The following is a 23,203-nucleotide window of genomic DNA, read 5'->3' as shown; positions in this document are numbered from 1 at the left end:
TTCAACCGGATATTTATTCTTCCATCTAATAGAAGTATTCTAATAGTTTTTCTCCATGCCTGTAAAATGGTTCCCCCTGACTGAGTTAATGAGCTGCAATTGAAGGTGCTTAGTGCATCAGACTAGCATTTTGTCATTTTGCAAATTACAGGATAACAACATTGCAAATTTAACTTGTGTAGTTTCATTGCAAAGAACCCCGAGCATCTGCTGTGAAGAGTTGCATGTTTGTTAATTTCCTCCAATTTCCTTGGTCCTGTGCTCAAATCTGTGTATCACATTTGAAAGACGTGTTTCTTTTAAGTGAACTCATTGCTAAAATTAAACTATTTTCACTGTCCTGCGCTTTTGGCAGGTTCAGCTTTGAAGCATAATCACTAAACACTTTTTCTCATTTGGTTTTAAATGTAATTCTTAAAAAGCAGATAAAAGAGCGGATATTCTTCTGAAAAAGGGCTGTGGCCGTGATTACGTAATGAAAATATTAAATATTTGAAGTTTAAAGAAATCAATTAGTCTTTTGAAGAGTTTAAAGATGATTCAAGAAAATATAGACACACTTTGTTTTTTTTCTTAAAGCACTTCCTGTGTAACTGGAGAATTATTTATAAAGTATATTTGCAGATGGCAAAGTTTATTTCAGAAATGTCAAAATATTTCTAAGTATTATAGACCAACAGCAGTCAGTACAGGACTGTCAGTCTTCCTTTTCCTTTGTAGCACATCCTCAAAAAGATTCATTTTAACAGCCTATCTGCAACTCTGATCAACAACTTGCATAAAAAACTATGTATGGAATAGTACCTACTGAGAATAACAGATTTAAGCTTTTAAATGATCAGCAGTTGACTTTTATTTATCAGTGATAAGTAATGAGAAGGTTTATTTATTTTAGAACCATGATATGATGCATTCCTCCGTTCAGATGTAGCATTTCCTCCACCATGTGTCCGGAAACAAACTCCACAGTCTCCCCCGGACTGACAGCTTTAGCTGAACTAAAGGGTGTCCATTGTTTTGGAGATGCCAGCTGTAGCGCTGGCATCTCCCTTTGAACTGGCAACCATTGTGTAGCTTTGTGTCTTAAAGTGCTTCTTCATATTTAAACTCTTTCCACCAAGCTGTATGTCTTATTTAGATGCTATTTTTGTCTGTATTACCAATGAATTTAAAATAATGCATTTACTTTCACAGAGTAAAGGCTGTTCTATTCACCATCTCGCGAGCACAGCCACACATATGCACTGACAGAGCCGTGGGATTGGATACCTTCCACTAGCACTCAGCTACCTTCCAAGAAGTAGGAGAGAAACAAACAGCGTGAATACATCAGGGGTTTCTTTGTTTGTTTGTTTTGTTTAGTGACAACAAAAGAAACAGATAAATATGGTAACAATCTAACAGCAACAGATTGGAAAAGTAACTAACTACTCACTTATTTTGTAAAATTGTTAGATAGCGGTATTGTTTATGAAACTTTAAACAAAATAAGGCCCTATAGTGTCCCACAAATGAGGCATAACTTACAGAAAACCAGAGATGGTAACTATACATAGCAACTTAAGCCTAAAACCTTCATATTTTCATTTTTGTTTTTAAGAATTCAACTAGTAAAGTAAATACATTCTTTAGTATGAAATACTATACAAACACATCTGGTTAAAAAAATCAATAGAAATTAGTTTAATATTTTTGTAAAACTCTTAGGATTGCGAGTATTTTTGCTTCAAAACGACAGAACCAAACATTTTGTAAAGAAGAAAAAAATACAAAAAAAGTCTAAATATATGAGCTCAAGATGACATGGATTTGAATTTTACAGGATTTTCTGGTCTGCAATAATGTTGTAATCATGTACCTAACTTTTCACAACCAAAAAAAAAGTTCCCCCACAGTTTCTATGCATTCTACCTCACTCCAACTCTGAGTTAACTGGGATTCAGAAAGATGCTGTAGTGTTTTCAAATTTCAACTAAAACTCCCAAAAAATCTAACTTTCTACTTATGACAGCAAAAAATCTTCTGTATACATCCATCTTGCTACAGAGAAGACCTTTATGGATTGAGATTTTTGCATGTATAAAAATAAAAACTATAACATTCATTTAACTTGTACTCACTGAGTGTCAATTATCTTCCAATAATTTAATGTCAGTTCAGTTGCCTGAATTATCCAACACATAAACTTAATTTTACAAAAATCTCATCTGGTAAATTAAAGACTTAATGACAAGTCAGTTAGCAAAGTTTTAATTAGACAGGGGAAATTTCCCCTGTCTTTATGTAGCACTGCAGCTATCATCTACTGAATGTTCACACAATTAAAGTAATCATATATACATGTGCTTCTGCAGGCATTCCCACCATCTGTAATAAGTTTTATAATCCATTATTCAGTCATCAAAAACTCTTTCCAGGTTATTATCCTTATAGCTATTAGACACCTTAATCCTAAATACCATTTTGCAGATAATGTCTGCTGTTAACCTAAAATGTTTGTGTTCTTTTGAAAATATTTGCCATGAATTCAATTTGAAGGTAGGCAGGTTTGTTGGGGATGTTCTAAACTGGAAATGTAGAAGTTGTATTTTGTTATAAGAACACATCAGCATCATTAAACTCAGATTTTGTGAAATGAGGTTCTGTGATGTTATTATCAGTAATTACATACTTACCTCCAGTAGAAAAAAAGCTCAAATGATGGTGAGCTTTTTGACAAAGTAAATAAATTCTCAGAGTGGCGGAAGTCAACAAACTAATCAGTCTCATGTCATATTAATCTGCCTTTTCAGCTCATTAGGTGTATTAGATGATCATTATTCCACCGGGATCCTTTTCAAACAGCCACAAGACGTGGAAAGCCCAGGAACATGCTATCCTTGATGCTGTTAAACAACTGATGCAAAATACAAAGTTTACCTCCCTTTTTGACACTGCTAGAAGAGACTGGCAAATTATGGCTTATCTAGGAAGTTTTTTCAACCAGCAGTACAGCAACTTCAGCTGGTTGGGCCACCAAAACAGGACTGTAGGGGATGAACTGTTAGATTGTAGTCTGTAGTCGTTTAGCTGGACATTTGTCTCTGAGATGTTAAAAGGAGGGTTGTATTTATGGTTTAATTTAGACTTTTATTTTCTATTTTAGTGTAAGTAATGAGACTACAAGGGACAAATGGGTTAAGAATAAAAGGTTCCAAGGTCGATCTGGCTCCAAGTTTGTGTTACGATGTAGGTTCTGTTGATGGACCCAAATACAGCAGGCAGAGACGTTGAGTAGATTTTGGTGAGTTAATGAAAAATGAAGAACAAAACACTTAAAAAAATCACAGGAAAACCAAGGAAGCCAGAGAAGAACAAAAACCATAAATCCTAGGGAAAAGAAAGGAAAGGAACTAACAGGAAAAAACAACAGGTTATAACAAGAAGAACCAGCAGGAAGTAAGCAGAGAAAAGGTGTATAAGTACTGAGAGAGTGAATGCTGGAACAATGGACCTGAGCTGATTAGCTAACTGATTACAGATGTGAGAGCAGAAGGTAGACTGAGGAAAGAGAAAGAGAAAAAGTGGCACGGAGGGTAAGGGAGAGTCCAGATGGGGACTAGGAAGTGAATCTAACAGTAAAGCAAAACTAAACATAAACTAGAGTAACTAAGAATAACTAGACACAAGAAATAAACATAATAAACTAGAGTCACTAAGAAAGGACTAAACTAAAGAAAAACAAGAAGAAGACCAATCTAATCAAAATAAAGAGCTAACACAGAACATATATGAATCTGGAATCAAATCAAACTCCAAAACAACCTAAGATCCTAAACAGTTTGAATACTTGTATTTTTCAGTGGATGTGCTCAAAAAGTTGCCAAAGGCTTTAGTACATGTTGGAGATGTGAGAAACAAAGTCTTGCAGAGCATCACTCATAATCAAACAAATTGACGGAGCAAATTATGCAAAATCTCTTATGGTTAAACAAATGCTACTTTAGGACGGCTTCTCTCCCTCCTACTCTTTCACTTACCACACAACCTGGACCGGATCAACAAAGGTGAGGTGAGATTTTACCTACAATAGTTCATCAAAAATTAAACTCCTTATAAAACGTCCTACCATAGCTAACTATAGTTATAAACACAAAACACACATTCAGTATTGAACTATTTCAATAAAAACAAAATAAGATTGGCATAAGTGACTTTTATGCAACAAAATATAACAGCAGCAAACTGGGAGTTCACACAGACTTTGTGAATTATTTTGAGAAAGACGCTTAATTTATGTTGAATAGATAATTTTTATGATCAATCTCATGAATCTCATCCAGCTACCCAGATGAATTTGTCTGGAGAACAAAGATTTCTTAAAAGGTAAAAAACCAACCAAAGTTGGTTGATTCATGTCACTCATGAATTAAGTAATTTCCTGTCCAAATTTAGAAATATATCTGCAACATTATCATTGATGTCATGCATTTGTGTGAAGATAATTCAGTTAATTGCTTTTTCTTTAATGTTTTATAAAATGCCACACTTACTGCATTTTTATGTAGTTTTTCTTGTCTCATCTCTGAATTTTCCACCATAATTAATGGAAACAGAAATCGTGCAACCGAAGTAATTGTCCTTGGTAAAAAAATTTTGACTGGTGAACAGTATGATATAAAAGAAGCATCAAGTTAGAATTTTTGCCTCTAGGACAGGGGTGCCCGAAGTTGGCCCTTGAGGCCCGGCATCCTGCAGGTTTTAGATCCTGGTTTAACGCACCTGGATCAAACAATGGCTCGTTAGAAGGCCTAAGAAGAACATTGACATGCTGAAAGGGTTGTTGGTACCACCAGGGAGAGAACTAAAACGTGCAGGATGCCGGCCCTCGAGGACCGACTTTAGGCACCACTGATCTAGGATAAGAGTCTTCTGAGGCAGTCACAGAATAGTTTCTGTAGTCATTTTTAGTATTATGTCCAAATTATGAAATTGCATCTTTGACATGCTGAAAATACTGAAGCACATCTAATTAGACTCTCCTAGCTGGTGCAATATCCTCTTCGTTTTTGTTCACAAGATATCTGGTTCATATTCCTAGTTTATGCTATATCAGTCTATTTGCAACTGATTAATTAAATAGTTAGCCATGGGGTTTGAATGATGTTATTTACCTTCTTAAGCAGGTTTAGGGTTATTAGGAGACTGAAGGTTTTATTACAAACAATCAGCCAAGATGCTGGCAGGGCCAACACTGGGACAAACCAGCATGCACTTCCCCTTAAGAGCCATTTAGAAAGGCCAGTTAATCTAACATGCCTTATTTTGTGGACTATGGCAGAAAACTGGTGTGACCGAAGGAAATTTGTGCCTGTATGGAGAGAATATGCATATCCACCCAGAAAGGCCCCACCTGAAAATTAAACCTGGAAAATTTACCAAAACCACTAATAGATTTACGTAAAATCCAAAATATTAAATCCCTATTGCCTTGAACTTCAAGACAACTTTGCTAAGATTAAGAACTGCTGTTTTCAGTTATTAAAATAGTCATGACTTCATATAAAATATACTGGGCCTATGAAAAGAATTAATTCCCTTGGATGTTTTACACCTTTCATTGCTTTTCCAAATCAGTCATGACCAACAAATTTTTGATAAAGCTTTATTTTTATTTTTTTGCTATTATTTTTTTACAAAAATAAGATCAATCAGACAAACACAACATAAAATAAGTGACTGCATAAATAATTACCTCCCCCTAGAATGACTGATCCAGTTGAACAGAGATTCAGCAAATTGGTGCTAATAGTGTCACAGTGAGTGGAACAGAAATCATCTGAGTGCAGTGGGTGTGTCTCAATTGTTCGTAGTATAAAGACACCTGCGTTTGAAAGGTTCAAACAATCAGCATTGCTGGCTACTATCACAGCATAAAGACAAAGAAAACACTCCAAGCAAAACAACTCAGAGAAAAGGTTACTGAAAAGTATAAGTCAAAAAATAGATACAAAAAAATGTCTGAGGTCCTGAATGCCCCCTGAAGATCAGTTAGGAATAGTTATCAATAACAACATGGGATGTGGAAAAAGGAATTGACCTTTGAAGGTCAATTCACCGTTTGGAAGCAACTGCCAACAAGTGTTTGTGAACACTAGCAATAAGTTTTCTTCATTGTCGAAGAATTTTGTCACACTTTTCTATGCAGAAATGTTTTTAATTAAGTCAAATTAGGTGGTTTTTGAGCAAGAAGATGTTACTGAAGTGATTTCTTGAATATACAAATGTGGCAGTAACTAAGCCTGAGAGTGGCTGGTGAAATGAAACTCGTTCTGAAAAGTGAACTGAAAGTTTGAAAAACGATGACACATAGGTTCATATTGCACTTTCTCACTCTGCTCGTAAAAACACAACAAAAAACATGTTTTTATGTTTGTTTCCTAAATCTGTTTTTGTTTGTCTCAACTGTTTTCATCAAGCTTTCAATATAAGGTGAAACAGATAATAACTGAGAGGAGACGAACATTGTCTAAAAAACATTGCTTGTCTTTTTGGTGAGAATCTTTACCATATTCTCCTGTAAAATTTAAATTTTAAGTTATTGTCAACAATTTGTAAAACATTTTATGGCATAAAAGATCTATTTTATATCTAAAAAAGATATATTTTTAGAAACATAGTAGAAAGTTCATTCAATTGATCATACAGAAAGATTCAAAGTCAATTTAAATCTGTTCATATTCCAATTTGATTTGATTATCAAACATTGCTGTCAAGCTCAGTTTGTTACTCAAACTTGTAAAAATGTCTTCCTCAGAAACAACAAAGATCGCATCAAGTCACTGACTTGCAGCATTCACAAGCATGTGGGCACAGTGGACAGTTGATTGCACTGAGTTGTTGACTTTGCAGCAATCCCTCATATACTAAGCATATATGTAGCGAAAGCTGTAAGAAAACCTCAGGTAGAAAACTCCAGCAGAACTTGGCTCAGCATACGTAGCCATCTGCCACTGGCCGAGGGTTTTAGAAGAAAGAGCTTGCACACAAGCAAAACACAGAAACACTCATCTAAGAATGTTTTCTATGCTAAAGAAAAAGTAGATAATTAATGGCAGTAGTAACCTTTTATTGGCTTCATGTATGGAAGACAGAGAGACAGAAAAGCTCTGAACCAGTTTGAAAAAATAAACTGCGATCCATCTCCACAGGAGAGGAGCCCAATAACTAAAGGATCTGCCTCCCATTCTACTTTTAGAAACTGAAGGAACCGCCTGTAAACCTGCAGTCCGAGAGCAAAGTACTCTGTTGGAAACATATAGAGCTATTAGGTCTCTAATATATGATGAAGCTTGATTATTAATTTTAATTTTCACCAGAACTCTTGCTGCAGCATTCTGGATAAGCTGAAGGCATAACTAAATTTTTAGGACTTGCTGAGTGTAAGTACTCACAGTAGTCCTGCTTTGAAGTAAAAAATGCATGAACTAGTTTCTTAGTGTGACTCCTTTTGCAATACTTCATAGGTGAAATGAGGAGAACCTAGACACCTATTTAAAATGGCATTTAATTGAGGTATCCTGGTCAAAAATAACACCAAGGATTTTTATTTTAATACCAGACAACCACTTTATGCTATTAAAATTAATTGAATGACTTAGATGTTTGTTTTTTTTAAAGACTAAGCTCCAAAGATGGATGTCTACTGTTTATTATATCCTGTTTTAGGATCCAAAACTCCCCAAAGAAAGAAACTAATCTCTGCTACCATGTTGTCAGAACAGGATATTGGAAAAATACTAACCATGCATATTCAGCTCTAACTTTGTCCAAGCAAAAACTGAATAAGCATAATGTGTAATTAACATAACAGCCCATAAAGTCAAGCCCAATAAATATTAGTAGATCTCTGTCTGTTCATTACATAAACTCGGAGGCATTTACATTTTACAATTACATTGTCAAAAAGACACTGCATTAATGCACATATTGTTAAAATGTAATATTTCGGCCTAAAATCTTTACTTTTTTTTTAAGTGTTTGTAGCTCACTTATTATCTGCTCATATTTCAATAGGAGATTATGTTGATTAGAAGAGCAACACACTTTTGGTAAAAGAAAAAATGTTTTTATGAAATCACTCATCTGGCCGTAGATAGGATAAACTTGAGGTTCTGATTTTGCTTGGATGAGAACACCATCCATTTATGTAGCTTTATTTATTTATTTTTGCTGAATGTTATTGGTGCAGTTTTGTCCTTATTCTCTGAAGAGAGTAAACACGTAAATGGTGACGCTGATTTGTTTCCAGATAGGCCTGGGGTGTGTGAGCTCAACTTTTACTTTATTCTGTTTAATGGTGTGTCTTCCCCAGACAGACGGCGTGTGTGTGCATGTGCATAAATTTGTGTATAAGTTTATGATTTTGGGTTCTTTGAGAAAAGAAGTGTTCAACTGTATCCAGGGGCCTTCTCAAACCCCCCTTTACCTCAGTTCCCCATTCAGAGCTTGCTTTGGATACCATCATCCTCTCTCTCATGACACACACACATCCACACACTTCCTGTCTCTCTCTTGGTTTCTCTCTGTGTTGCTCATCATGCTTCCACTTTGAAGTCACAGCTTTCTCTTTTCCCTTTTTTTGTGTCTGTGTAGCTTTGATGCGCTAACATTCTGTGAATAGCTCCTCTAATGCCTGCTTCCTTGTGCCTCACTCTTGCAGCTCTGCCTGTGTCGGAACGGTGAGTCTCTTGCCTTTGAAACGACGTCCATAAATTACAACTTGTCAAGTGTCATTTTCCTTGTTTACAGCCATTTTGTGCTCCCACTCCCCCATGTTCCTCTCTTGTGTTTCACATTTAATTGCACCAATAATGTTGGTGGTGCTCACCAAGCTCTGCACATGCAGCTCGTAGCCACTGAGGGGGTGCGGAAACTATTAAAATATTTTCCAGGCTTTACGAGTTTTATGTGAGTAATTGTGTGGATATATCCCACTGTGTTACCACCAACTAGGAGAACAGAATGAGATTGTGCTGTGGTCTGTGTTACAATGGTGAGAGGAAGTCAGAGAGAGACTGAGGGAACTGGCTAAAGGGTAAGAGGAGGTGTTAGAGAAAAAAAGAAGAGGGGGAGGAGGAAGACAGAAAGAGGGAGAGTTGAGTGTGTACAGGAAATCTGCACTAAGTGTTCCTAAAGAGCTTGTGTTTTTCCACCCCTACACAAACAGTGTAATTTATTGCATGTCTGTTGAAGTCAGCAGCCCTTTATAACCCCACAATAATTTCCCATATGTTCCATATATCACCACAGAGAGAGGGTGAAAGAGAGAGGGTGGGTGAGGAGGAAAATAAAAAGACTGAGGCAGCAAATATGTCCAAGACTTTATACACATACACACATGTTCACAGGAGACCCGGCACACCGCAGCTGGGACAGTGGCCTCCATCTTAATCAGCCTCGCTTTGCCATATAGATGTATGTATTCCCTGCACGTCTCCACACCTGTGGGTGGCCTATGAAATATTAAACACTCCTGTTCATGTTGTTTACTTTCATCATTAAGGGAGAGTCCTTGATAATAGAAAACTTCTCTCTTCTGGATATGCAGCAGGGAGTCCCTTGTAAGGGTCTGGCACAACTTCCAGTCCTCCTCCAATCCCGGTTTGTTTTTGTCAAAACCAATGATCCACTATGAAGCTGACAAGCGGAAGGATTTTCTTTCATAAAAAGTTGAGTAGGAAATACACCCTTATTGGTTACAGAGTAGCAGTTTAACCTGTGCTTCTTTTAGGCTGACATTCATTAGTGTCTCAGCATGTGTTTAACTATCCTGGTCTTAATTAAATGCAACCCTGTACATGTATTACCCTGTACATACGCTAGTGAACTGTTTCTAAATGTTTTCTTTAGGAGATCCAGTCTTGACCAATGCATAATTAATACACTTAAAGTTCAAATGTTCTGTATGTATAGAAAATATAATTCTCTATTGCAGCATTTTCCACTAATTTATTACGGGGATATAAAATACTGACAGCATTTCTTTTAGTAAAGGTAAAACAGCATGATGCTCCCACCACCATGTTTCATAGTGGAGATGTTTCATTCAGGATAGCACGGGGTGCCAGTTTCCTACCACAATAAGCAACATTTTGTATGTACTTAGCTAAAAATTAACGTTCTGGTCTTATATGACAGACATGTGTGCATGTTTGCTGTGCGCCATAAAGGATTTGTGGCAAACTGCAAACATGAATTCTGATGGCTTTATTTCGACAAATCTTTACTTCTTGCCACTTTTCTATAAAGGCCAAATTCATAAAGAGCATGACAAGTACTTGTTCTGTTGACAGAACATAGCCGGATCAGAGCCCACCTCTAGTTAATCCCACTATAGCACCACTGACCTCCTGTTTATTTTGTCTATAGTTGATCCTTTTTCTCCCTTTCATTCTACATTTAAGTTGTCAGCTTGTCCAGTGTTAATTCAATTCCTCTTGGAATTGTCCTCCTGGACAAGCGAGGGGCCCAGGCAGTCATAAAGCTCACCTATACCTCAGGCTGGCCCTATGGCACATCTTTACTACCAAGTCGTGGATCACTGCAGCTCCTCCAGGGTGACCATGAGTCTCTTAGCAGCTTCTCTGATGGATGATCCACTTGTTTGGTCTTTCATGTGTTTTGTATGTTTTCAGTTGCATCAGAAATTTTCACTTTTTTTAATCTAGCTCTGCTTTAAACCTTATAACAAGTTTGTTGTGTTTCTTTATATTCATAATGCTATTTATGGTATACAGAACCGTCATGATTAAAACAGTAAGGAAATTACTGACTGATGGATTACAATGAACACCTTTTTAAGACACCTTGATGGTGCTGGATTTTATTTATGCATATTAGAGTACAGGAAACTGAAATAAATCTATTTCACAGTTTCTATATTTTGATAAAAAACATAAGCCATGCATCCTTTTCTTATTTAACCCTCCTGTTATGTTCGTTTCTGAGGTACAGCAATAATGTTTGTGGCTCAGTTTGACCCGGGGAGTGTTTAATCATGCAATAGTGTCAGAAACCAAAATATTTCTCCAAAACATATTTGTATCTAATTATTAACTCCAATACTAACCATTTCAATCAATATTTGTGCAATGATGTTTTTTTATTTCTCACAAATTAAAGATTAATGACGACAACCTATTCATTTACTCATTTGAACATAAAAAATAAAATTTAAATTTGTTTGTGTCCACTGAAAAAACCTAGACACAAAAAACAATCATTTCCTTGAAATTGATCTTTGGTAAAATTTTTTTATATGACATTTTATTTATTTTTTTCAGTGGGTGATCTTTATAAGTAAACGTGAGACACACATACTGTTCAGGGTCAAATTGACCTGCTGATTGAAATCAAGAAAATTAGTCATGCAGAGAGTATTTATGTTTTCCTCCACTTCTGCTGAGTGTCACTCAGAGTGGGTGGAGTTTGTCCACAGGAACAGATAAGATTCCCTTCTAAAGTTGTATGAACACCTGCTTTCTCGCAGTTTCCTAGTGAAGTAAAGAGAATAGTGAGAAAGTGGGCTTGTGTGTGTCGGCATGCGCATGTATGTGTGTTGTGTGTTGTGTGTTGTGTTTGTGTGTGTGTGGTGAAATATGGTTCATAGCTGCAAGGAAACATATAGAATTGGAATTTTTTTTTAAATCTTTTTTTGCACTTCAACTTGACTGCAGGGTCAAATTGACCCGAACAGTATCTATATAAAAAGTAGATGCGGGGGGAGTTACAAATGTGTAAAATGAATGCACTTTCAATTTATATGTAGAGTGCACCTATTAAGACAAATGGAAAAAGTTTCATTCAAAAAAAATACTTCCAATTATTTTTAAAAAATGTTTAAACTTTAAAACGGGTCAATTTGACCTGCAACATAACAGGAGGGTTAAAAAATATTGCACTTCTTTGTGCATTATTTGCTGCCTCTCCAGATGCTACACCATCCAATAAAGATAAAGAAAATACACATTTTATGATTGTATTGTAACAAAATGTGTAAAAAGTTTAAATGCTATGATCTTATATATCTGTGATATGCACACATCTACCATTTTTAGTTATTTGTTGCATGTGTCCAAACAGATGTGAGCTTAGTCAGCTAACTATATATTTTCTGCAGCCTTGACATCGTATGGATGTGCCCCACGTCTCTCAGCAAAGAAAAAAGAAGAAAAAGCCAGCCCCCTGTTGGTCTGCGTGATGTAGCCAAGGACAGAGTGGGTTTCTGGAGGTGGGTGCTGCATTGTGGGGGCGTTGGGTTGAGGTGCCGGAGAGCTGATCGATCCACAGCGGCAGGTGGCCGAGCAGAAGAGGGCTCCCGAAACCTGCCCTGACTACAAAGCAAACGGCACGCAATCTGCAAACAGAAAAGCAAGTGAAGAGGTAGCGGATGCTGCGGCAATCATTGGAGAACACATGATGTTGTGTCTTCAAAATTGTTTGGGGAACAAGTGTTTTTTCCTCATTCTTGACTCCATTCAGAGCGATAAAAAATGCTGTAAGGAACAAGTCAAGAAATGTCATCCCTACTCTACAGACATTAACATGATGGCAGTTGAAAAGCAGAATAATGTTTACAGTAGCTTCCAAACAAATTCAACATACTGGATAAATGATGGTGTTTAGCTTAGCTTATGATTCAATGGGGAATAGGAATGCTTTGTTCCTTTTGCAAATGTGTAATTAACAATTTGGAAAATGTCCCTTTTCAAACAGGGAATGTGATGACACTGAGATTACAGATTCCTCTTCCCGTTTATACTGGCCAAAATACATTATCTTAAACAAGAAACACTCTATACTCATGAGATACATATTCAAGTAACAAAGGCTTTAAAGCGATTCCTTTGCATGTATCCACAAATGAATGAATCATCAAGTTATCCAGGGAGAGCTGCAACTCCCCTGCAACTGCTTATTCATAAAGAAATAGGTTAAGCCTTGATGTTTAAATCACAAGCAGGGTGTAAATCTCTTAAAATCCTTTCATGCCTGTTAAGACAAAAGGGCCTTGTTTTGGAACATGTCTTTGAGATCATAGTTTGCAATGGCAACCGATGCATCTGAATCCCTATAAGGCTCTGTGGTGAGATGGCTGCAAAGCTGACAAGATAACAGAATGGGAAAAAAAGAGTTGCACAGGACTGGAGTTAGTATTTTACCTTAAACTTCATCTTTCCAAAAAGCTTAGACAGTTTTGTAAAGAAAGAAGTTAGCCAAAAATGAATGAATGATTTGTTTCTCAGTCCCTAGGGTTGGAAACTGTCTGGACTGGCTGCGCATTCAATAGAAGATCAATATGTTTACAATGTCAACTAGACTAAACCTGGCTCCCTGCTTGGTCTATCTGAGCCACTGGCTACCTGAGATGAAATATTATTTGATGTTGCTCGATTTGCAAATGATTGAAGGTTGAATTATAAATTGAGGAGCATCTTACAGCTAACTGTGTTGACCTGTGCTGCTGTGAAAAGAGTGGGCATATTTATTGAAAGTAGAGTCTGGTCTAAATTCAACCCAATTGCTGTTCAGTTGCAACACCTTGTTATTTTAGGCCCCAGCGCTGAAGGCCAGACAGTAAAGGGGAGTTTTAGTGCCTCTCCAGAATTGAACAAACAGGGTCTTTTTGCCCTTTCAAACCGTCACACTGAGAAATTATTATTCCTTACGTGCAGGAGTAAAGACTTGATATATAAGCAATGATGAATTCAGCATGTTACAGCTGAGGCTACCAATCTGGCTCACGACTCCTTATAAGAAAAGAAAGAAAAGAAAAATTGGATCCTGCATGAAACTCTGGCTCCTCCTGATGAAAGCTATTTCCTGAGAAATTCTTATTAATGCTCCAAAAGACAGCGAAGATGAAGGAAAGATATGATTCAGTGACTTGAAAATTTTTACTGACTGCAACTGCCGCTTAAGAGATAAGAGGGTATTCAATTTCCCTCCTCCTTAGTGCAGATTCCTGTAACAAACAAAGACTCCGAGAAAAAGAGCGAAATTGTGTAGTTGATTAGATGAAATGAGTGAAATGTCAAGGACTTCCCTTCACTGCCAGAAAGGCCTTCGAAAAACTCTTCTTTCTGAAAGAGGTCTCATGAATAGGCTGTTGCATTCAGTCACCATGCTATGCAAACAAGTTGTCCAAGTACCACATTGTTTCAAAAGACCTTGTGACACAAAAAAAGCAGGCAATGTCTTGGACACACATGCTCATCCCAGACTCTTTCACACCCAGGCTAAACGTTTAGCCACCCCGGCTAATTAACTGCTGTGAAAGAGATGTGCATCAAAGGGAGGCGGAATTTGGAGGCTCTCTGACCAACCCTCAGGTCCAGGGGTCATTCCTTTCCAAGACAGAAGTTAGGACGTCCTGGCCCTAGACCTTTGGACGCTCACCCCTAACCCTTGCTGGAGCATATCAAAGCTCCGGCAGCAGAGGGTTGCACAGACGTCCCCCAACAATAACAGGAGGACATCAAAGACCTAGTTGGAAAAAGACGTGAGAAAAAAAAATAAAAATGAGCCAATATCAAACTCCCTCTTATTCTGCAGATATTCCAAAAGATGAATATAATTAATCTCTCCAAGTTGTCATGGGTCTAAAGGGCCCTTGCTGTGCTGCAGCCTCCTCGGGGCACTTGAGGAGAATTATGTGATTAAACAGACCTGTGAATTCTGGACACAGGCGGGCAGAAGAAAGCTTCAGTTCTCTTCATAATGCCCCTAATGAAGTGGCTGGTGGCTCCGTCATCCCTGGCTGGGCCTTGTGCAGCCTGTTCACAATCTGTCTAATGACAGAGCGGGGGCTGCAGAGCGCACCAGTGCTTCCCAATGAGCCACAAAGGGAGATCACAGGCTCCATTGTGGTTAGGCACAGGAGCTTAGCGCTCATCAGACCCAATAAACCTGTCTCTAGTCAGGGTGGGACACACCCCTCTGCCGCTGGCCAAGAGCCCCACACAGCACACTCCTTCAGTTGTCAGTCGTGATGTCTGTCATTATGACATCAGGGTGTCATGGCCTCATCATCCACCGAAACACAACTCGCACACGTTCTGACTTCTGTTTACATTTCCATGTTGACTTTGGAATAACAGGCCTATTTTTCTTCCTTTGGCCACTGCCATTGTTTGTACTGTAGTCGAGATAATGTATGGGTATGTATCTGCAAGCACTGGGTGTTTACTTGCCTGCCCTTTTGCCTCCATTTTAAACGGGGGGCCACTCCTCTTGGCCTGTTCTGCCTCCTGGTGCTCCTGCCAAACGTATGCAAATAAGCATGTCCACAATGGCGCTCACAGCTGCATGCAGTCAGCCAAAGACAGAGGACAAGGCGGCCATCTCTTTCATCCGTAACCCCTGATCCTCTCTCAGTGACGCGTCATGTTCCCCCCCAATGTTGTTCCCCGCCAAAGAATCATGTCGCCTCTCCACATACACAGATGAGCCTTTGGCCGGGTTCTTAGTTGCACTGGACAAAGTGTCCAGAATCTGCTCATATATTCTGCACAAACTTCAACGCAGGGAGTTACTCCTGGTCCTTAGTTGGGTAAAAGCAAACAGAAAAATTTGGTTAAAAGCTCATTTTGTTTCTTTGTTTTAATATTCTTCATGGGTTTTTGTTCATAGTCATTATTTGTGTTAAAATTACTGTGCAGGGCGGATGAGGGCATAAAGAGGGAGGGAGAGGGGAGGAGGACTATCCATAAAGAGTGGGGGTAAAAGAGCCTGATTGCTTTAATCTCAGTGCTCACGGCGCACCCCTTCTTTCTTTTTCTTTTTTTTTTTTTTTTATAAAACTCTTTGGCTGTGTGATTCAGTCCCAGGCCCCAATGTTCTGAGCCCCTCCATTGTTCTCACATGAAAATCAATTCCCTTGAAGACCCTCCTTAATCCCGTTTTTGGCGTCAACAATGGCCACTTGTGCATGGCCCTGATAGACTAAGAGCCGGGATGATGCGGCTGTCTGCTCTGATTCCAGCCCATTCAGGTAATGTCGGCCTGCGTCACTTTGTAGTGCCAAGCGCAGAACTCGATAGGAAGACGTTTGCGATCATAATTTCCTGCAGTGAAGAGGCCCAGGCACCCAACACCACCACGAGACTTTTAATTAGGGCAGACAACCACAGAGATTAGAGATCAGACTGTAACAATGACTGTCCCTTTGAACGGGCATTGGCCTCTGTCCCCACTGAGGCCATATGGAGGATTTAAAGCTGTGATCATGCTAATAACAATCACCTCAGCAACAGCAATCAGCAGTAGTTCCTACACCAAATGTTCTAAAGGTCTGCAACCCTCCTACACTGCATGGTGATGTGGCACTCGATGTCACACGTCTATTTTTGAAACAGGGATCAGAAACTGAGCACCTCAGTACTTAAAGGAAGCTAGAATATTTGCAGTTCCTTCAAAAATGCAATGCAAATGATAAAGGTTGAAGGGATTAGCTCAGATTAGCTAAAAAACATAATGTTGATCAGAAATAATTACAGGATTTAATTGTGTAAATGAGTAAAAACATTAAAAATCAAATCTGACAGGACAGTCAGTAAATAAGTCAGTAAATTTGCAGGTCAGGGAGAAAAAATTGGATTTTATTTCTCTGTAATTAATTTTTTTTTTCAGATACCGTTAAGCATCCTGAAATTCCATCTGTACATTTTTAATGTGCTGTGAAAGGTGGGACAGGTAGAATTTGTTCACGAATATGGATAATGTGGATTAATATATAATTAATAGCTAATGGATTCAAAGAGCTCAGATGAACAGTAGAGTGCATGTTCACATCAAGTTTATTACTTGACTAGAGACTTTATGAAAAGTACACCGTGATTTTATAAAAGTAAAATGTGCATATAAATATATTTATATGAAGCATTGAAAGAAGCTGAAAGTAGGGCAAAGTTAGTAAGCCTTCTACATTATTTTTGATTAAGCTAAATATTTAAAAATGTATGCTTTTGTCATTTATGTATGAAACTTTTGGACCAGCATTCTTACACATAAACAAAGTGTGTCTGGAAAAGAGATTAGGGATTAGAATATGCAGGCATATAAACCTTGATCCTTTAATAAAAGAGACTCTGTAATCATAGCTGGACCTTCACCTTTCAAAGGTTGATGAAATAGAATCCTGAATGGATACTAGCATATTTAGCAACTCAACTCCACTGTAAACTTCACTGCTACAGACACAGAACAAAGATAAAAATATAATTTAATTTGAAATTCAGCTGATATTTTCTATAGTTTGAAACTGTTGTGACCACATTAGTTGCACATAAGTACTTTTAATGGTGGAGAAAATTGTCAGGTTTGAGAAAAGGGTTTAATGGATTGGTGAATTATTAGTAATCACTAACAGAGTGTAATTACATTGCATAGATTTCAAGATGCTCATTCCTCTCTGTAGATGAAAAGGGGCATGTCAGGGTGTGGAGAAGTGGTTTTCCACAAGTTCTGATATCTATCAACCTTATTTATTAAATTCATACATCAAAACAAGGTGGAATGTTTGATTACTGGACTCAAGATACAAGCTTTGATGCCGGCTTTCTTTAACTCTCTAAAGAGCAATGGCGAGCGCAGCAGAGATCAACATCACAACAATCTGACTTAATTACAGTCAGTGCTATATCTAAAAATCCCGATGAGGCATACAAAGGCCTAGATTTCATTACTCGTTCTTTCCTTTACCTTTTCTGTGTTTGGTAAAAAAAAAGGAACAAAGCAGGAACCCTACTGATTGAGAACCAGCAGAACAGTGAAACAACAGGACACAACTGATCGCTCATGCATGGCTGGGATTAGGATAAAAGTAGAAAGAGCACACAGAAGAAAGCACACAACAAACGGAACAGAGAACTGACAAACTTTTTTTTCTTCGTTTTCTTTTGTGGTGAAAAGGATGGAATGAAAGGTCTGGTCATACGAAAAGATAGAGAGAGATTACAAAACAGAGGCGGTCCTTTTCAGTCGCTGTACGCCCCCACTTGCTCTGTTTTAACCAGCTACATGAAAGATAAGACTCAACTCTCTGGTGACCAACATGACACAAACTCACCACCAATGAATTGTTTATGAAGATATTAGCATTCATTCATTCTTTCAGTTATTATTTGTTTAAAGGCAGGCCCACAGTGTGCCAGCCAATTTTAATGTGAATTTGTAAGAGCACAGAAATGGAACACTGTGATTCCCATTGACCAACTGGCTTGTGAAAGTTGTTCATTACACACCAACTAACAAGACAGCAGCCTTTTCAGCCCCTGCCTCCGCTAAGTGGAGATCATCCAACAATACTCTCAGTGCCTCCCCTGCCTTTGGACTCGGTTCAAATTGTGTTCTATTCCTTATTTATCTCCCTCAACAAAAAAGGAGGGGAAGGCAAGTGATTAGAATTCCTGTCTTTGACTTCTCCCCATTTAAGGGGGCATTTGTGAATGTGGGGAGGTGATGGCTACGCCTCCATTTCGGCCGGCCCGTTTTAAGTGGTGCACCACTAGTCTTCTCTTACTTTGGACCCAGGGTGAGAGGGGGAAATGGTTAACTTGTAGAGGGGTGAATGAGGTCACAGGGTGGGTATAAAATGAAGCACGAGATCTTTCAGATGCTGAGGCGACAAAAGTGAGGACCTAAAACAGCTAAGTAACTTTTAAGCATTTGGCCTGCAACAGGTATTGCACGTGGTGTTAATAAAATTTCCAGAAATCTTTAAAAAGAATAAAATCATTTGAAAACTGAGTTAATTTAAGTATTTTGTAAGTAATGGCTCAGACATCACACAAAAACTTACTTACCATCTTATCTATTAAAACTGATCAAAAATGTGAACATTGCATAAATATTGTAATTCTGAGTCATTCACACAACTGATGTGAATTTACTAGCCATTACTAGTAAAAAATGCATTTTGCTGATGGATGTCTGGGAAAATCTCCAGGAATGCAAAACAGTCACATTTTTATGATCCAAATAAATTAATATAATGTCCACAAAATGCAAATTTACATGCATTACTTGATAGCTTAGATTAGCTTGTTAATAAAAGCACATTTCTGTATTCATGTAAATCCCTTTCATTTTACATTTAGTGTATTCAATAAAATTCAATTTGTATATTCAGTTAAAAAACTAGTGATATTTTTTTTCTTTTTGGAATTTTTTTGGATTGTATTGATGCATATCCTTATTTATTAAGTGAAAATACAAAGTGAAGCACAAATACACTTAATTGTGCTTCAGCAACAAATAAGTCTTTTTCTTTATTGTTCTGTGATAGAAGAGTAGAATACTGTATACTGTTAGAGAACTGAAATGGACTGAAGGTAAATTGATCTAAATCTGTGTCTAAGGGGGCACTTTCTTGGAATTAAATAATGTAATTTGAATATAAGCTAGACTGAATTGTCTTTTCTATAATTGCATATGAGTTCCACCTGTTTGTCTTGTAAAGTACATTGAGATGCAAAGTCTAGAACTCCCCAAATATTTTTAGCTGTGATCAGTAATTGTCTTGACTAATCACTAGCTAAGCCAGTACGACAAATCTTGATGTATCTCTATAATACAGCAAGATTTATTCAGCTACAATTACAAATGTGCACAAATTGCACCAATATGCAGACTGGTAGGCAATTTGGGGTTCAGTGTGTTACGTAGAACACACTAACTACATATAGTTGGTAAAAAAGCTGGACTCATATCTGTGATTTTTTTCAATTGAAAGGGAATTGGAAGATGACTACAGTCCCCACTAAACCAGAGTCACCTCCAAAGTAACCATTGTTTTGGTATGTTTTTTGAAAGACAAAAAAAAAAAAAAAAAACATTTTTGAATCGCTTTTATTATAAATTGTCACATTTAACTTTTGGAAATTGTAAAAGGGGCAAAAAAATGACCAATCTTTTTAGAGAGACTTCATATTTTTGTGTTTATTGAATCATGCACAATTAAACTGTCACATCTTATTGAGAAATTCCACCTTTTCTTTCATTTCTGCAGAGGGCTGTCTGATAACAGAGGACACACATTTCAAGAAATAACAACCATCAGAGCGGACGTGCACGAACTCTCAACACTCAGTCAACAACAGCAGAGACGGTGCATGTCATTCATATGGTTGCTTAAGTGTTTCTTTCTCTTTGAGGAAGTTCCACCCATTATCCTGAAATATAAATCACACATGTCATTAAAGTGGCTTTTTTTCTGAAAACAATAGTGTCTGTTTTCGAATACAGAAGACAGTGGGAGGCTTTCTGTGCCACCCCCGACTCTCTTGCATCTTGTCGATGGCTTCACTAATCGCCATGACTGACTGACCTTTAGGCCGGTCCCCTTCTGGGATTTACACCTTTCACTGGCTCGACCTTTGCCACCCAACCCTCCTACAGACACTCTCGTCACGTGAGCTCAGCATCAGCGCTGGACAAGACCTGCTGCTGGCCAATGTGTAGGCTGCTGCTGCCTCAGCAAGTCAAAACCTCTCTAGGTGGTAGGATTCAGCCAGTGCTTCATTAACCCACCCCCCAACCTCAACCAACTCATCTACCCCCCACCTGCATCATGAAAGTTTCCCCTATGGCCTGGAGCAAGGTAGACTTGCTTAAAGCTCAGCCTAATGACGTGTGCCATGGTGGAGGAGACCAAATGCCACCACCACATATGGGGATGATTACAGGAAGTGGTGCAGAATTGTAGGGGGACCTCAAGATTTTGAGGGGTGGGTGTTGGGGACTCAATTGTGGCACTGCGGCTGTGAGTTCCCAGAGGCCTTTGTGTGGGGAAACTCAGCAAAAGCTTCATCCTGCCCAGGTCACGCAAATTTAGGAAAAAATGCACAGCTTATGGGGGTAGCGTTCTCTTTATTCCATAATTAAACACCCATGATGCATTGCCTTTGCAGATTTAATGAAAAACAAACAAAATACTAGGCTGTGGTTTCCCTTAAATGGCAAACAAATAGATGCACTCGAAGTCAAGTCAGCTGTCTTGTTCTGCTAAAGTCAAAATAACTTTCTTGGTCTTTAAAACAGTGGATAAAGTAAATTAAGCTTTTCCTTCGTATAGAGGTTATTCGTCTCTGAGTCTGCATGTGCACTGGAGCATGAAAGCAGAAAGAAACAATTTATTGTACATTTTTTGTAGATACTTTGTTTTTCTCTGCTGATCTGCTCTATGAATCTCATCCTAACCAGAGACTTTTCTTTAGCAGTCAGTCTGGTCCAGAAGCACTGATTTTACTTTCTCATTAAGAGTGAAATCAGCACAAGGATTGCTACTTTTTATACTTCAAGTTTTTCAAGCATCACCTTACTGTGACATCATAAAAAGTGTATTAAACCTTTTCAGTTTGTGTGTGTGTGTGTTTTAAATGATTATTTGTTTGCTATTGTATTTTTTTTTCATGTAAAATTTCCTAGATCTAAGTTGTGAAAATTAACAGAATATTAACCCGTAGGTAAGAATTCCAGCTGGAACAGTTGGACTCTTTCTTACTAACCCAGACATCAAAATCCAATATGGCCACCAGTCATGCAAAACTCAACAAACATTTTTTAATCTGACAATACTAACAATACTTTATTGATCACCAGGGTGGAAATTTCTTCTGCGTCGATTATAAAAGCATTAAAAGAATGAAATTTAAAAATAAGAAACCAACATATGAATAAAATTTATATTTCACGGGTGTATTATGCAGAAATAATACATAGAATTGAGGTCAAACAGTTAGGCGGGAGTTGTAGAGTTCAGTTGCCACAAGTAGAAAAGACTTCCTGTGACTATACTTTGGTGTAATTAGTTTTCTACTACATGTACTCCTGTGTTTGACCAATGTGTTGTGGAGTGGGTGGGAGACATTACCCAAAATTGCCTGCAGCTTTGACAGCTCCTCTGTCGACACTGCCATTAGAGAGTCAAACTCCACTCTCACCACATCACTGGCCTTACGGATTAGTTTGTCGAGGTTTGTAAAAAGGAAACAAGTCATTACTTACCTATTTTAAATATTTGCAGGACAGGAAGGACAATTTTCTTATACTAGTTTTAGTCTTCTGTTGTACCAAAGTCATATAATAGCTGTACTGAATTCTGATTTGAACCAGTTACTGGCCTGATTGATAACCTTATCGAGTTTGTTTTACATTATCACACTGCAATGTTACAGTGCACCCCTCATATTCTTGGGGATTAGGAGCCACAGCAGCCTGTGGATAGTTAAATCTGGAAATACTTAAAACCCCCTTTAAAACATCTAAAACTGCCTATTTTAACAATTTAAACACCAAATATACCTTAGTATGCATTAATAAGCACAGTGGGAACCATCTTAGCACTGTTGTAGAAGGTAGCCTTTATTTCCTCTCTTGGGGCATACAGCCAATAAGCATCAAGGGAAATACTGTTCTCGAATTGGTTGTTTCGCAAGTGCCAGCCTATAGCATGTCAAGTAGGATTATATATTTCAGTTTCCTGAACTGAAAATGCAACTATGCTATGAAGAACTCCACAAATAATTTGGAATTATATTCTAGAGATAAATCTGCAAGTACTGAATCGCAAATAGGGTCTGCTGCATATTAAAGAACTGCAAAGACAGTATGTTGTAAAATCACCAAAATGCTCAACCTTACAGTCTTGTAATTATTAGTCTATAAACTTTGTGGTACCAACTTTTATTCTTAATCCCATTGCAATTTGGTTCTACTAACACTGAGGTGCAAAAAGCTGCTGTCAAACCAAGTGACAAGATAATCAACATGCTGAGAGTGAGGAGGGGAGGTTCACAGCCTACAGGCAGGATACCAAGGCTTGGTGGATTCTGTAGGAAAGCATTGAGCTTAATTTGTTTGCATAAACTGGAAAAGCCAAAACATCCCTGTATAATTCCTGTGTTTCAGACAAGAAGATCAGAACTGCAGGTCTAATTACCTTGCCTTTAACCTGATGAAGAAGATCATCAGCTTTGAAGTTCACACATTTTGCATCTTGAAACTAAAACATGGTCAGCCTGGGTATTAAATTATTCCCACATCCTGGTTCAGAGGTAAATGGTAGAAGTCATCAACTCTTGTTCCTGATTCCAAACCTGCTTAAGTTTTTTTTAATGTTTTCTCAGTTGAACAATACATCCTTTTGTTTATTTGCTTTTAG

General features: G+C 37.9%; 1 long non-coding RNA gene across 2 annotated transcripts in view; it reads left to right on the top strand.

Annotated features, from left to right (window-relative positions):
- LOC111606830 overlaps window positions 1-21,362 on the top strand; it is a 31,100-nt gene extending 9,738 nt beyond the window's left edge. For both annotated transcript variants that reach the window (XR_002752255.1, XR_002752254.1), the window contains exons 3-5: window positions 8,702-8,720; window positions 12,161-12,423; window positions 20,051-21,362. This is a non-coding gene — a long non-coding RNA (uncharacterized LOC111606830). The remainder of the gene's footprint in view (window positions 1-8,701; window positions 8,721-12,160; window positions 12,424-20,050) is intronic.
- Window positions 21,363-23,203: the final 1,841 nt, after the last annotated feature.

This window comes from Xiphophorus maculatus, chromosome 23 (genome assembly GCF_002775205.1).
Source record: "Xiphophorus maculatus strain JP 163 A chromosome 23, X_maculatus-5.0-male, whole genome shotgun sequence".
NCBI classification, from domain to species: domain Eukaryota; kingdom Metazoa; phylum Chordata; class Actinopteri; order Cyprinodontiformes; family Poeciliidae; genus Xiphophorus; species Xiphophorus maculatus.
Note: the sequence above shows the minus strand (reverse complement) of the source record. Positions and strands in the feature narration are given on the sequence as shown.